Below are 12,963 nucleotides of genomic sequence, written 5' to 3'. Positions count from 1 at the left end.
AGAAAGTGTGTGCTGAGTATAAGCCATGTTATGGTGATGAAAAGTTTGCATAGTAGATGAATGGTGATTGTATCAGTAATATGTGTGGCAGGAGGTACAGCAAATCTGGATTGTTTTGAATGACATGCAAAGACTGCTGAGCATGGGGTTTGATGTTAATGAGCCTGGTAGAATTGAATGTATGGGTGCACACTGCATGGATGAAGTCTTTGCTTGTAATATGATGACTGTGCTCAGTATATGTGGAAGTCGACACAAGGTGTGTGGTGTCCTGAGATGCTAAAGTGCTCACCCTGTCCTTTTCCATGAGTAACCAGGAGTTGACCTTTTCTTTGTGCCCTATTTGTGGAACAGTGATAGTCGGGACACCCTAAGACTATGGTAAGTCATTTGCTGAAATCATTCATAGTAGAAAAACCATGAACACAAGTCAAATATTATTAATATTCTTTCATTTTGTTCATCCCTGATCATGGCTGGCCTAAGGTTTGAAGTTGATAAATATTCTTCCTAGTGACAGTCTCCTGGTACATGCATTTGATCAACTATTGCAAAAGACATCAGTGTAAAGCGAACAGATGGTATGGGTAGCATTTTAATAGCGCTCATCATAGTATTCAGACCATGACTCACCCTCTCTGGAAAAAATGCTCAAAGGTACTTCCAAAAATGTACCCACTAAACAATGTACTGACCTGAAACCTGCCGTGGTGCCATCATCAAACAGGAGAAATGCAGAGGAAAAAGGGTAATGGCTGAATAAATTAAATATGCATACATGCTGGCATTTCAAATGTTATTCGAGTTTTTATCCCTCCGTAGATTTGTGATGCGATGAAGCAGAGCGATTTCTGTACTAGGTATGTAAAGTAAATGGTGTAAATTTAAATAAAGTCCTGAAAGAAAAAATTCAGTGAACCACTTAAAACAACCTTAACAAAATAACGTGCAAAAAAACTGTAGGCAAGCAATCATAGGAAAATAAAGTTTTAAAAGTGCTTACATTACCGCGGTATATAATGGGGCAATAGTGACCATAACGGCTAGAATGGTCGACCTCGAAGCTTAGGAACCGGTTTCGAGTCTCGGTCGGGACCCTTAACATCTTGTGATTGCGAGCGAATCACTCAATCTCCCTGAGCATAACACAATACATGTGTACCTCTGTAAAGCAACTGCTGCTCATGTAAAGCACCGTGATACCTTCGGGTAGAGATAGCACCTAATAAATAAAAAATAAATAAATGTTAATAGCCCATGTGAGAAATGATCTACGGTGTTTAAAAACACCATCATTTTTAATATAAAAATATTTTTCTTATGATACATGGTATCAGGATAGCTTGCAGTACATTTTCAATATTAATATCTCACAGTGCAGTTTTGACACCTGGAAACTGTTTTGTCCTTTCACAAGTTTGGACAATTCAATACTGACCATTAACGTATATGTAATGGTTGTAAAGTTACCATATCACACCCTCACCCTTCGGCTAGGTGTGTACCCCACAGAAGTTAGAAAAATTACAGATAACACACCAGAAATATTACAAAGCTGTGCTTTTTGTATTCGGTACAGGACTTGCCGTCTAGACTCACACCTTAAAAGACGCACCAGAAGTAACATTTATATGAAAATAAAATTAAAGTGTTTATCAATTAACAAGCTATTTCTAAAGGAAGACGCAACAAAAAATAAAAAATAAGTCTTAAAACATAACATAATTCTAGACAAAACAATGACTAATTCAAAAAATGCTAAATGACTGTAAAAGGAAAATCGTGCAGATCTAATGATTTGCCCTAACCTTTGTTTCATGGTTAACGATTCACCAATAGGTGATATTTGTCTTACTGACCCCTTACTATCTGAACCTAACCTGTCCCTCTTCTCAAAATCCTCAGCAAAAAACACAAACGGGGGATAAGTGTACTACATGGGGTCTTGGAAAATTGAGACTAACGTTCTTGAAGATGTGTGCAACTGATAATACCATTGCTCAAAATTATGTGAGAAATGAGAACAGGAGCCTTGCTGACCACTATGATGTTTTTTGCCACTTTGGGCATAGTAGAAGGATGCCTAGTGAGTTTTTTGGACTCAGTTCTTAGAACAGTAGGTGTATTAGAGGATCTTATTCCAGACATTAAAGCCAGTACTGAGTGCGAGGCAATGAAAAACACAAAGGATGCCTCAAGATGCCCCCACAAAGGAGTGGAATACTGTGCCACTTGAAACAGTTGTTCCATTACCTCTCATCAGTATGAGCAATCAAATTGGCCAGTCTAGGCCCAGCCAACATTATCCAGTGTTGGGAGGAAGGGCATAATAATATGCATCAAAATAATTGGGTGAAAAATTTGCAAGTGCTGCAGCTTTCACCGGAGGCAACTCCTTATGCTATTGTTTTAAAGGGAGTTTCCGAGCTGAGCATATGTCAAAGGGAAGGACACGATCAACTAGTTAAAAAGGTCGCTCACTGGTTTAAAATAAGACATGGTGATAAAATACCTTGCATGCAGAAATCAATATGGTCAGGAGAATAGCATGGGTTGGTAAAGACCGCAAGTGTAGCCCCAATGACTGTGTTGTTGTTAACTTTCACCAGGAGGGAATTTTAAGATCCATATGTACTAGGCTTAATCATCCTGGTCATGAGATTTGAAGGATTGCAATTGTCCCACTGTGCTTCTTCTACAAACCAAGGATGAAAGAAAGAGACCTTTATTTCTATGGAGGTGCAACAAGAGTTCCTGTTATGTCCCAGAATTTTTCCATTTCAACCTCCAATACATTTGTATCCCTGGACCAGTATGAAGAAATAGATTGACAAATAAATTATTCAGTTGCATGATCTGTTGCATCAACTACAGAGATAAAAATAGAGCAACCACCTGGTCTTTGTGAGCTCACATCAGATGTTGGCAATGCAAGTGCTTCCATCAGCTTCTTTGGATATAGCACAATTAAAACCTGCCTGTCAGAAGCAAGTAAATATAAATGCAGCCACATCAAACCCCTCGGAATAATAGCTAGCTGGAATCTAGTGGGATGGGTTTGGAAAATTAACAATCCGTATATGCTGGAGTTTTTAAACTTCTGTGAAGTTGTTTGCTGTCAACCTGGGCTCCACAGCCTTACTATGTGCAGGGTTATGCAACTTTCTTTTTTACCCTTGCAGTCCCTACTTTTTCTGGTAGAGCCAAAGAGGCTTGATAACTTTTGTGTCCCTCTCCTTTCAAGGAAAAATTGTTTGGTCAAACTTAGTTCACAAACTTTACATTGTTTAGCTTTGAGTATTGTGGTAAAAAATGAATTGATCAATTTTTATAATAATAATTTTAACTATAACAATTTGAAATTGTCAATGCAATTAACAGGGAATTTGAGATTTGTTATGACAAATGCAATAATCATTGTTCTGTATCACCAATGGAGGATTTTAACACCAGACTGTGAAAATATTCAGGCAGTACTGTGTGTGGTGCACCTAGCCATAGTGATAAGGCATCCCAGCACTTTGCACAAATTCCTTATGGGGAGCTACTTACCCAATGACTCCAAAAATATGGCCTGGAGTTTGCACTTGGTTCTTCTTGGGATGCACCAGTTCTGGCTCCTATGTAAATGGGGATGAATCATAATAGACTTTATACTTCTTTCTGGTGACTTATTAACGTTTTTCTATGAGTATAAATCATGAAAGATATATTCAATGACCACAAGTTGATCTCCATCTCATATGGTGATGGTGTTCCTGTTATAGAGGTGAAAGATGGTGCTGCCCCAAAACTTGCTATAAAAGGTATGGGGGAAATCTAAATTTCTGTACAATATTATCTCAACAAATAATGCATTTTTTTCTTGTTTGAAAGAGGACGCTTTAGTTGCTGACATTATTAGGTCCAGTAACCAGATATGTGAATCTGCTAAAGAGTTTCAGCTTGCCCCGACGAGATCTAGGCAGCCCAGAGAACATAGGTGGTTTGATACTAATTACTCTAAAAGTCATATAAACCTCATTAAGGTCCTACAAATGACACCTAGGAATAGGAAACAAGTGTAGAATTGTTAGATAGCCTACAAGAACCAACAAAAAAAGATGATGAACGGAATGCTGAACATTGTCAAATATTCACCCTCAGTACAGAGATCTGGACTTAAATCCATCCTTCTTTTGCTCAACATGTCATTCCAGTTTGTACCAGGCAAACATGCAAATCAGTTTTGACCCTTCTCTCCATGGGAACAGTCCAGCCTGAACTGCCAGGCCAGGTTCTCCCTGGACCGGAAACACGCATTCTGGAACCAGTTTCAGGGTATCACCCTCATCAGGCAGGCTAGCTTGAATCCAGTGGCATAATGAGCCCAGTAACCACTTCTGGGCATAGCCTTCCCACTTGGGGTGAATATAGCAACACAAAAAGATGATAGATGGAATTCTGAACATTGTCAAACACAAAAGGAAAACATGATTGATGGAATGCTGAACAATGCACACATTCACCCCCAGTCACAAAGATCTGGGTTTAATCCATCATTCTTTTGCTCACCACTCCATCCCTGTTTGGACCCAGCCATATGCCAATCAGTCTTAACCCTGCTCCCTGTGGGAACAGTCCAGCCCGAACTGCCAGTCCATGTCCTCCCTGGACTGGTATCAAGCATCCTGGAATCGGTTTCAGGGTCTCACCCCTCATCAGTCAGGCTAGCTTGACTCCAACGACATAGTGAGCAAGGGACCCACGTCTGGGCATACCCCTCCCTCTTGGGGTGACTATAGCAACACAAAAAGATGATGGACGGAAGGCTGGACATTTTCAAACATTCGTCCCCAGTACAGTGATCTGAGCCAAAATCCATTGTTTTTTTCGGTCACTTGCCATTCTAGTTTGGACCCAGCCATGTACAAATCAGCCTTGGCCCTGTCCCCCTGGGAACAGTCCAATTCGAATTGCCAGGCCAGGTAGTAATCAAAGGGCAAGAGGAAGAATTATGTGAGGTTATGGCTGCCCTAAGTAAGTGCCCGAAAAAAATAAAGCCCCAGAGCCTGATAGGATTCCGGTAGACTTATTAAAAGATAATGTAACTCTCTGGGCTCCAATTTTGACCAATGTTTTTAATGCTTGCACTAGGGTAGGCCCACCAAAATCATGCCATGATTGTCCCCATTTTTAAAAAAGGAATGCAGAGTTGACCCTAGAAGTTATCACCCTATATCCATAATAAATTTAACTGCAAAAGTCATGGGAAGAATCTTAATGGCGAGCTTTGAAGTGTGGGCACGAGATAACAAGGTCCTCTAAGATCTACTGTATGGCTTCCAGCCTGGTTTGGACAGGGTACAGCAGTGCCTAAATCTTTACTTGATAATTAATAACTATGTAAAAGCTAAGGAGGGAGGATCTATTTAGCATTCATGGATCTCAGCTCAGCCTTTGACTTTGTCAATTGCTCTGAATTATGGGACACTTAAATGTAATGGCAAGTGTGCGATATGGAATAAATAAGGGTATAACAAGCCTATTTATCATAGATAGGGGCATGCTGGCACTGTTTTTGTTTATGCTATTTATAAATAGTTTGGATGGATATTTAGTAAAGCAAAATGTAGATTTTCCGTATGTTGGTACTCATCCTATTCATGCACTCTTATACATGGATGACGCAGTGCTAATTGCCAGGACGCCAAAGGGATTACAAACCCTTCTGAATCATTTTAGGTATTTCAGGAAGAGCTTGGATTTGATGGTCAACCAATCAAAGACCCGCGTAAAGGTTTTTGGTTAAAAAAACAAAAAAAAAAAACATCATGTAGGCTAATTAACAGTGACAACATTTCCATACTTTGGTAATAAACAAAGCTAGAGAGCAGCATTGAGGCACTTTTACAGTTTGCCTCTAAATTAGGCATGAAGCACCTTAAGGAATTAGTGGAGGTATATAAGGCCAAGGGCTTACACATTGCTCAATATGGAGCTGAGGTGTGGAGAATCAGAGGTTTCATTTCTATCCCACAGATAGAAAATTGATTTTTGAGGTGACTGTTGGAGGTCTCACAGATTACCTTGACGTTTATATGTTATTCAGATTTGGGACTAGATTACCTTACTGGTTATTTCAGATTGCAACCACTTCTCATTTGGCTGTCAATCAGGGTTAGGGAATAGGCCACTTTTAAGAAATGTATTCTTTTGCAAATTTTATTCTTGCATTAGAAAGAGTTTTCTGTTGCCAATTATGAAAGAAACAAATACCAGGTATTTTAGTCAACCTCTGCTATATGTTCAATACTTATCTGCAATTTATATTTGTGCAGCAACAGTGAGCAATATTGATCATGCAATGAAATAAAGAACGTGCCCAGGTCCTGCTGGGCAAGTCATAATCTATGCCCATTAGAATGAGAATGTATGATAATGTTTATGGTAGACATAGATGGAGGCCCATGTACGCAACACTAAAGTCGGATTTATCAAGCCATGCAAGACCACCTTGCACGGCCCTGCATGGCTTGATAAATCTGGAGTAAAGCACGGTAGAGCAAATTGCTGCCTTGCGTTACTCTGCCCCAGTGAGGCAGGATTTTGGCACATTCCCAGATTTACCATTAGTGGTGGACCTGGGAATGCTTCAAAATGGTATACCTCCCCAGGAGTGGTGTAACAAGGATAAATATCTTTATTTCTCCTTCTTTTTCCCTCTTTTACAGTTGCTGCATTCTGTAGAACAAATAGAAAGAGGAAAATGCCTCTGAGCATTGTTTTTGTGCAGGAAGGTATCCCTTCCTGCACAAATAAATCGTTCCCAGAATGCAGATACCCTTGCAACATGATGCAAGTATTATATTCCATATAGGTGCCATAATATAGTCCTCGGTAACTTCATTACCCTTCACCTATATTCTTCCCTACATTACACTTGTCACGGTTTATAGGGACTGGCCTTTTACCTGGATACTACACTGCATTCAGAACGCGGATATTCCTTAGTTTGAAATCTCATACATTATGCGTGAAAATTCTTAGAAGCACAGCAGGACTACCATCTCCTGTTTAAAATCTATGTACAAAGTTCATACCCAACGTCATCCTTAGGCCAGCACAGTAACACAGCACGGTAGGACCCCTGGGGAAACCTATGGGTTCATATACATCACATTTTGCTAAGATAAGACAGAGGAGACCGAGACTTCCCGGCTGACACACTGGCCAGAGACGCTGAGGTTCCTGCATGCAGATACTCCAGCTCGCAGTGGTCTAACACATCCCTTGTGGGGTGTCCAACTCGAGACCAGAACGGGGTACCAGTCTCTCACTTCAGGTAACTAGCTTAACGCCTACCACCATGCTAGGTACACTTAGTTACAATTAGGTACATCTAGTTAGGGAAGCATCGTAGGAGTACGCATCTTTATATCATGTATTTTATATACTTGGATGTATTCATGATTATAGTAAGATGGTAGAGCTATACCATCCATTTACCTTTATCATACTGCTAATCATTTATAGCTTATACTGCCTAGCGGTCGTTGCAGCTCATCTATTTTGCACCAGAATAACAACTGTTCATTAAATTCTTATTGAAAACACCCAGCCTGTTTATTCTGTGTCTTTCTCTGAGACAGACTAAGTAAGCACGAGTGACTGAGCGAAAAGTAGTATATTGTTTCCACGGTCCTGAGGGATCAGGGTTGTCATGTTCGATGGTTAACAGGAACTATTCTCTTCTTGGTAAGAGGGATTCTAGTGGCACTGTGAGCTAGTTGGTACAAAAGGCCAACATACCTGGTGGGGGTGATCAGAGTGAGTCTGACATCAATCCTACAGTGTATATTGTTCAAACGCGCAGATTCTGTATACCTCTTATAGGAACTACATGACCCAAGGGTGCATGCATTGGCCAAAGGACAATTATTGTTCGCCAGCACAAAGAACGGACAAGAATGTGTTGTATAATGTTAAATACGGTCCATTTCTGACCTTTCCCTTTCATTCAGTACAGTGCAGCAAGGTGTCTTGCTGTGTTGTGCTGCGTGAAAGTATGATAAACATGCCATTTATTCATGCACTCTAGCACTAACTGCACTTTAACCTGAGAAAATGTCCATGACTCAGAGATGGTGTGCTTTTTATTCATAATTTGTCCTTATATCCATGTATTTTAAAAGTTATTTGGGGTGTATTTATTGTGTCTTTTATGACTCGTAGAGTGTTGCAGTAGAGTCATGTAGAGTGGAGGGTCATAGAGTGGAGTGGAAAGTTGTAGAGGGGATTGGTATGTTGTGAAGTGGAGTGGCATGTTGTGGAGTGGTGTAGAGTTGAGGGGCGTAGAGTGGAGTACAATGTTGTAAAGTGGAGTGGTGTTGAGTGGAGTGGTGTGGTGTAGAGAAGAGTGGAGGAGTGGCATGTCATAGAGTGCCGTGTTGTCCAGTGTCTTAGAGTGAAGGGGCGTAGAGTTGAGTGGCATGTCTTAAAGTGGCATCTCGTATGGTTGAGTGGCATGACATTGAGTGACTGTTGTGTCGTACATTGGAATGGCATGGAGTGTCGTAGAGTGAAGTGTCATAGAGTAGAATGGAGAGACATAGAGTAGAGTGGAGTGGAATAGAGTTGAGTGCCATGGCGTAGAGTGGGACAGAGTGCTGTAGACTCTTGTAGAGTGAAGTGGCACAGAGTGGATTAGATAATTTTAGAACTGAGTGGCAATGAGTGGAGTGTTGTAGAGTTGATTAAAGTGTAATACAGTGGAGCAGAGTGGAGTTGCGTGGATAAACATAGCATAGATTGGAGTAAAGTGTTTTAGAGTGGAGTGGCATGCCATAGAGTGGAGTGGCATGTCATAGAATGGAGTGGTGTGTCATAGAGTGGAGCGAAGTGGCGTGTCGTACACCGGAGCAAAGTGGATAAGAGTGGCATAGAGTGGAGGTGCATGTGGAGTAGAATGATGCAGAGTGGAGTGACATATAATGGAGTAGCGTGTCATAGAGTAGACTGGAGTGGCCTAGAGTGGTGTAGAGAGGAGTGGAGTGGCATGTTGTATTTTGGGGTGTCATGTCATTGAGTGGAATGGCATGTTGTAGAGTGAAGAGGAGTGTTGTAAAGTGGAGTCAAGTGTCATGGAGTGGCATGTCGTAGTGTGGAGTGGTGTGTGGTAAAATAGAGTGGAGTGGATTTTTGTACAGTGTCTTTTGTCATATCTATAGCTATAAACCTAGGTTGACATTCCTGCCTAACATGCCACATGACAACATAGATACCTTTCAGAATATGGTCAGTAACCAGCTTCTCAAATTTAGACAAATAAACTGATACAATAAAATGAGTAGATTAAAACATAACCTCGCACTTCCCCAGAAAAATGCCATAAAAGATCTAGCTAGTGACAACAGCATCATTATTAGATCTGCTGACAAGGGGGGCAACATTTCTATCCTCAACAGAGAAAGGTATATCGATAAAGCCGTGCACCAACTCAGAGATTTGGGTTTTTACACCATCACCGACAAAACTGAATACAATAACAGCATCACTGGTATCTGGGGTAGATTATTGGATTGGAAAGACAAAGGTCTGTTGGAGTGGGAGGAATATTGCTTCCTTAAAAAATACTACCCAAACTTCTGGTTCTTTATCTCCTACCGAAAGTTCACAAAAACAAGACTAACAACCCAGGGCAGCCCATTGTATCATCCGGAGGAAGTGCTCTCGAGAACATCTACAGATACGTAGACCACTTCCTCAGGGATCATGTTGTTACTTAACCTTCCTATGTCAGGGACATGAAAGATTTTCTCATGAAAATCCACAACCTCAGATGGCAAGAGGAGTACCTCCTCGTCACCATGGATGTGAACTCCCTATACACTGTCATAGACCACGAACAAGGGCTCACTGCCTGTGCAAAATATTTATCTAAAAGACCTATCTGGCACTTGGATCACGCACTCATGCTGCTCAACATGATCAAGTATTGCGTACTCAACAACTTCTTCACTTTCAATGGCAACATATACAGAAAGACCCTGGGCACCGACATGGAAACTTGTTCTTCACAGAGCTTTGCAAACCTGTCCCTAGGTACCTGGGAGAAGGAAATCAGGAGCGACACTTTTTTCACAAATGATTTCACCAAGGTGGTCCTATGGCTCAGGAACATTGATGAGCTGTTCATTGTCTGGAATGGCAGTGAACAGGATGCTCTCAACTTCGATGAGAGACTCAATTCCAGTACACGGAATCTCAGCCTTACCAGCATAGTTAGCAGGAAGGAAGTGGAGTATCTGGACACCAAGGTTGAAATAATTGAGAATGAGATTCACACCAGTATCTTTAGGAAAAGCACTGCAGGCAATACTTTGCTTCATGCAATGAGTAGCCACCCGGACAACCTCAAATGGAGTATCCCCTATGGGGAACTGCTTAGAGCCAAACAGAATTGCAGTTCTGAGACTGCCTTTGAGACAGAACAAAAAAAAGACCATGATTTCCAGATTCAGGGAAAGAGGGTATCCCTAATGGATGCTCAAAAGGGCCATTGAAAAAGTGAGTAGAGTCGGCAGAAGCAGTACCTTGAAGGTCAACACTAGAGAGACCCAACCCACAGAGGAAAATAACAAAACTAGAGTTATTTTGACGTACAATGGGATCTCCAAGGATATTCAGAAAATCATATCCAACAATTGGGGTATGCTCACCAGAGAGCCCATCATTGGTAACAACATCTCGGATAGGCCCAAGATTACTTACAGAAGAGGTCACAAGTCTCCGTGACCTCCTGGCACACAGTGACATCACCACTACCAACACGAACAGGGGCATCAACCTACAGAGATTTTTTCCGTGCGGTCACTGCAAGGCCTATTTCAGTAGGTGCATGAAAAAAGAATATTACAACACCATGATTCCCATCAAACAATTTCTTACATGCAGTGCCACTTTTTTGGTATATGTCCTTGAATGCCCCTGTAACCTCAAATAAGTTGGGAGTACCACACATGGCCAATAAGAGAATTCTAGAGCACGAGGGCTATCACAAACAAAGACCAACATTACCTCATTGCTAGACACTTTGAAGTCCACCATTTCTCTGACAGCTCGAAACTGAGCTATTTTGCCTTCGAACAAGTACATGCCAACAGCAGAGGGGGAAATAGGGTTCTCCAGCTGATGAAATGGGAATCCAGATATGTCATCAGTCTAGGCACCCGATATCCCGAGGGCCATAACATGGATGAAAAAATGGAGGTTCATTTACAGGAATAACATTCCTCGGTCTTATTTCCCAACCCTATGCCCCCAAGTATGCCCTTATGACTTGGATTCACAAGGAATGGGCACCTTCTCTACTTTCTCCTGTTGAGCCCATTACTTTGAATGACAGCCAGTGTTTGAATGATTTTCATTTTCCTTGTATTTTATGATTTATCTCTTATTTTGTCTATCTCTTGCAGGAGGAAAGGAAGGGACCTGAGATCGGTACTTGTGGCCTCATTTGGGTTCCCTACCCTTTGCTTCGTGACATCCGCATGATGCATCGTACCTCACAGATAAGGTATTTCCCATGCTTTTAATTCTTTTACTGTATATTTTGATTATTGCACTATGTTTGGGTTTTCATAGGGTGTGATATCACTACAGCGCTGTCTCTCAGTCTGTGCACATGCATTTCTCATTCATATGTAGGCTTCGGCGACATGCCCTTCAAAACCCATATGGCAACGGCTGCTCTTTAGCACATTGCACAAGGCCTATTGGGGCACTTCATCAATTAACCTTCTTTGCCATATGCAGGTCCACAGTTTCCACCAACCGCTCTGAACACGGCACTTTGCATAGGGTTTAGACTGTGAGTGGACATTTTACAGTATATAGACACTATTTGTCTAATAGGCCCACAATTCATCGTGTATAGTATTCATGCTCTGTAATCCTTTGCCACATTGGCAACCATGCCCATATATGTAAACCACAGCTGTACTACATTGTGTATTTCATGTTAAGATACAACCCATACATGCAGTATGAAACTTGTCGCATTGATTGCTCTCAATTGACCGCCCAATCGTGTACTTTCTTTGGGCACATGCACGCTTAGAATGTCATGAGGTAATTTATCCTTTGCAACCATGTTCAACAGGGCTGCTGTATGTATTATGAACTTGTCCACATCATGTTGTCAGTCTCACATGTCTTTAATATTTGCATCTTCAATAATTGCATGTTGGGCTGGAAACTATGTATTACTTGACACAATGTTGACCTACACTGTTTTCAAATACACGCGCTACCCAGGCAAAAGTTATACCCACTGTCCGAGTATGCACCTATGTACCCACTCCAAAATGGCTGCTGTTTCCGCCTTGATTCCAGCAACAATGATACCTGAAGTCCTTTGTTTATTTTTCAATACCTGTATGTAATGACATGAGACTGAGCACTCCGTTGTGGATCAAGCCCGGTCCATGGGCGAAACGTGTCACAGAGGATTTATGCCATCAAATAAACCCAGGTCGTAATGAACTGTGTGGTGGGCTGTGCATCCGCACTTACATGTAGCTCCAACTAATAAACACAAGGGCTCTTTTTAGAGCCGCCTTATATTCCCAATTTCGGCTCGCAGAGTGACAGCTGCAGTCCGGTTAGCAGAGAGAGACCTGTGGGCCGTCGGGCACGCTCGCAGAGGGAGAGCTGCGGCCCATGAGCTTGGCTCGCAGAGGGAGAGCTGCGAGCCGTCGGCTTGCAAAGGCACAGCAGCGTACTAGCTCGCAGAGGGAGAGTGTTGTAATCAAAAGTAGGTCCACTTCAAGTAGTATCTTTAGATAACTTCATTTCAGATTAAGATCTGTGTGGGTGTGTGGGTATGTCACCCTGTGGGTGGTGTGTTTGAGTTGATTCTTGGTGTTAGGTCACTCTTTGTTACCACCTGAGTATGTGATGTTGAGTTGACTTTTACACGTC

This window comes from Triturus cristatus, chromosome 7 (assembly GCF_964204655.1).
Source record: "Triturus cristatus chromosome 7, aTriCri1.1, whole genome shotgun sequence".
In the NCBI taxonomy this organism is placed as follows: domain Eukaryota; kingdom Metazoa; phylum Chordata; class Amphibia; order Caudata; family Salamandridae; genus Triturus; species Triturus cristatus.
This window is presented reverse-complemented; position numbering follows the sequence as displayed.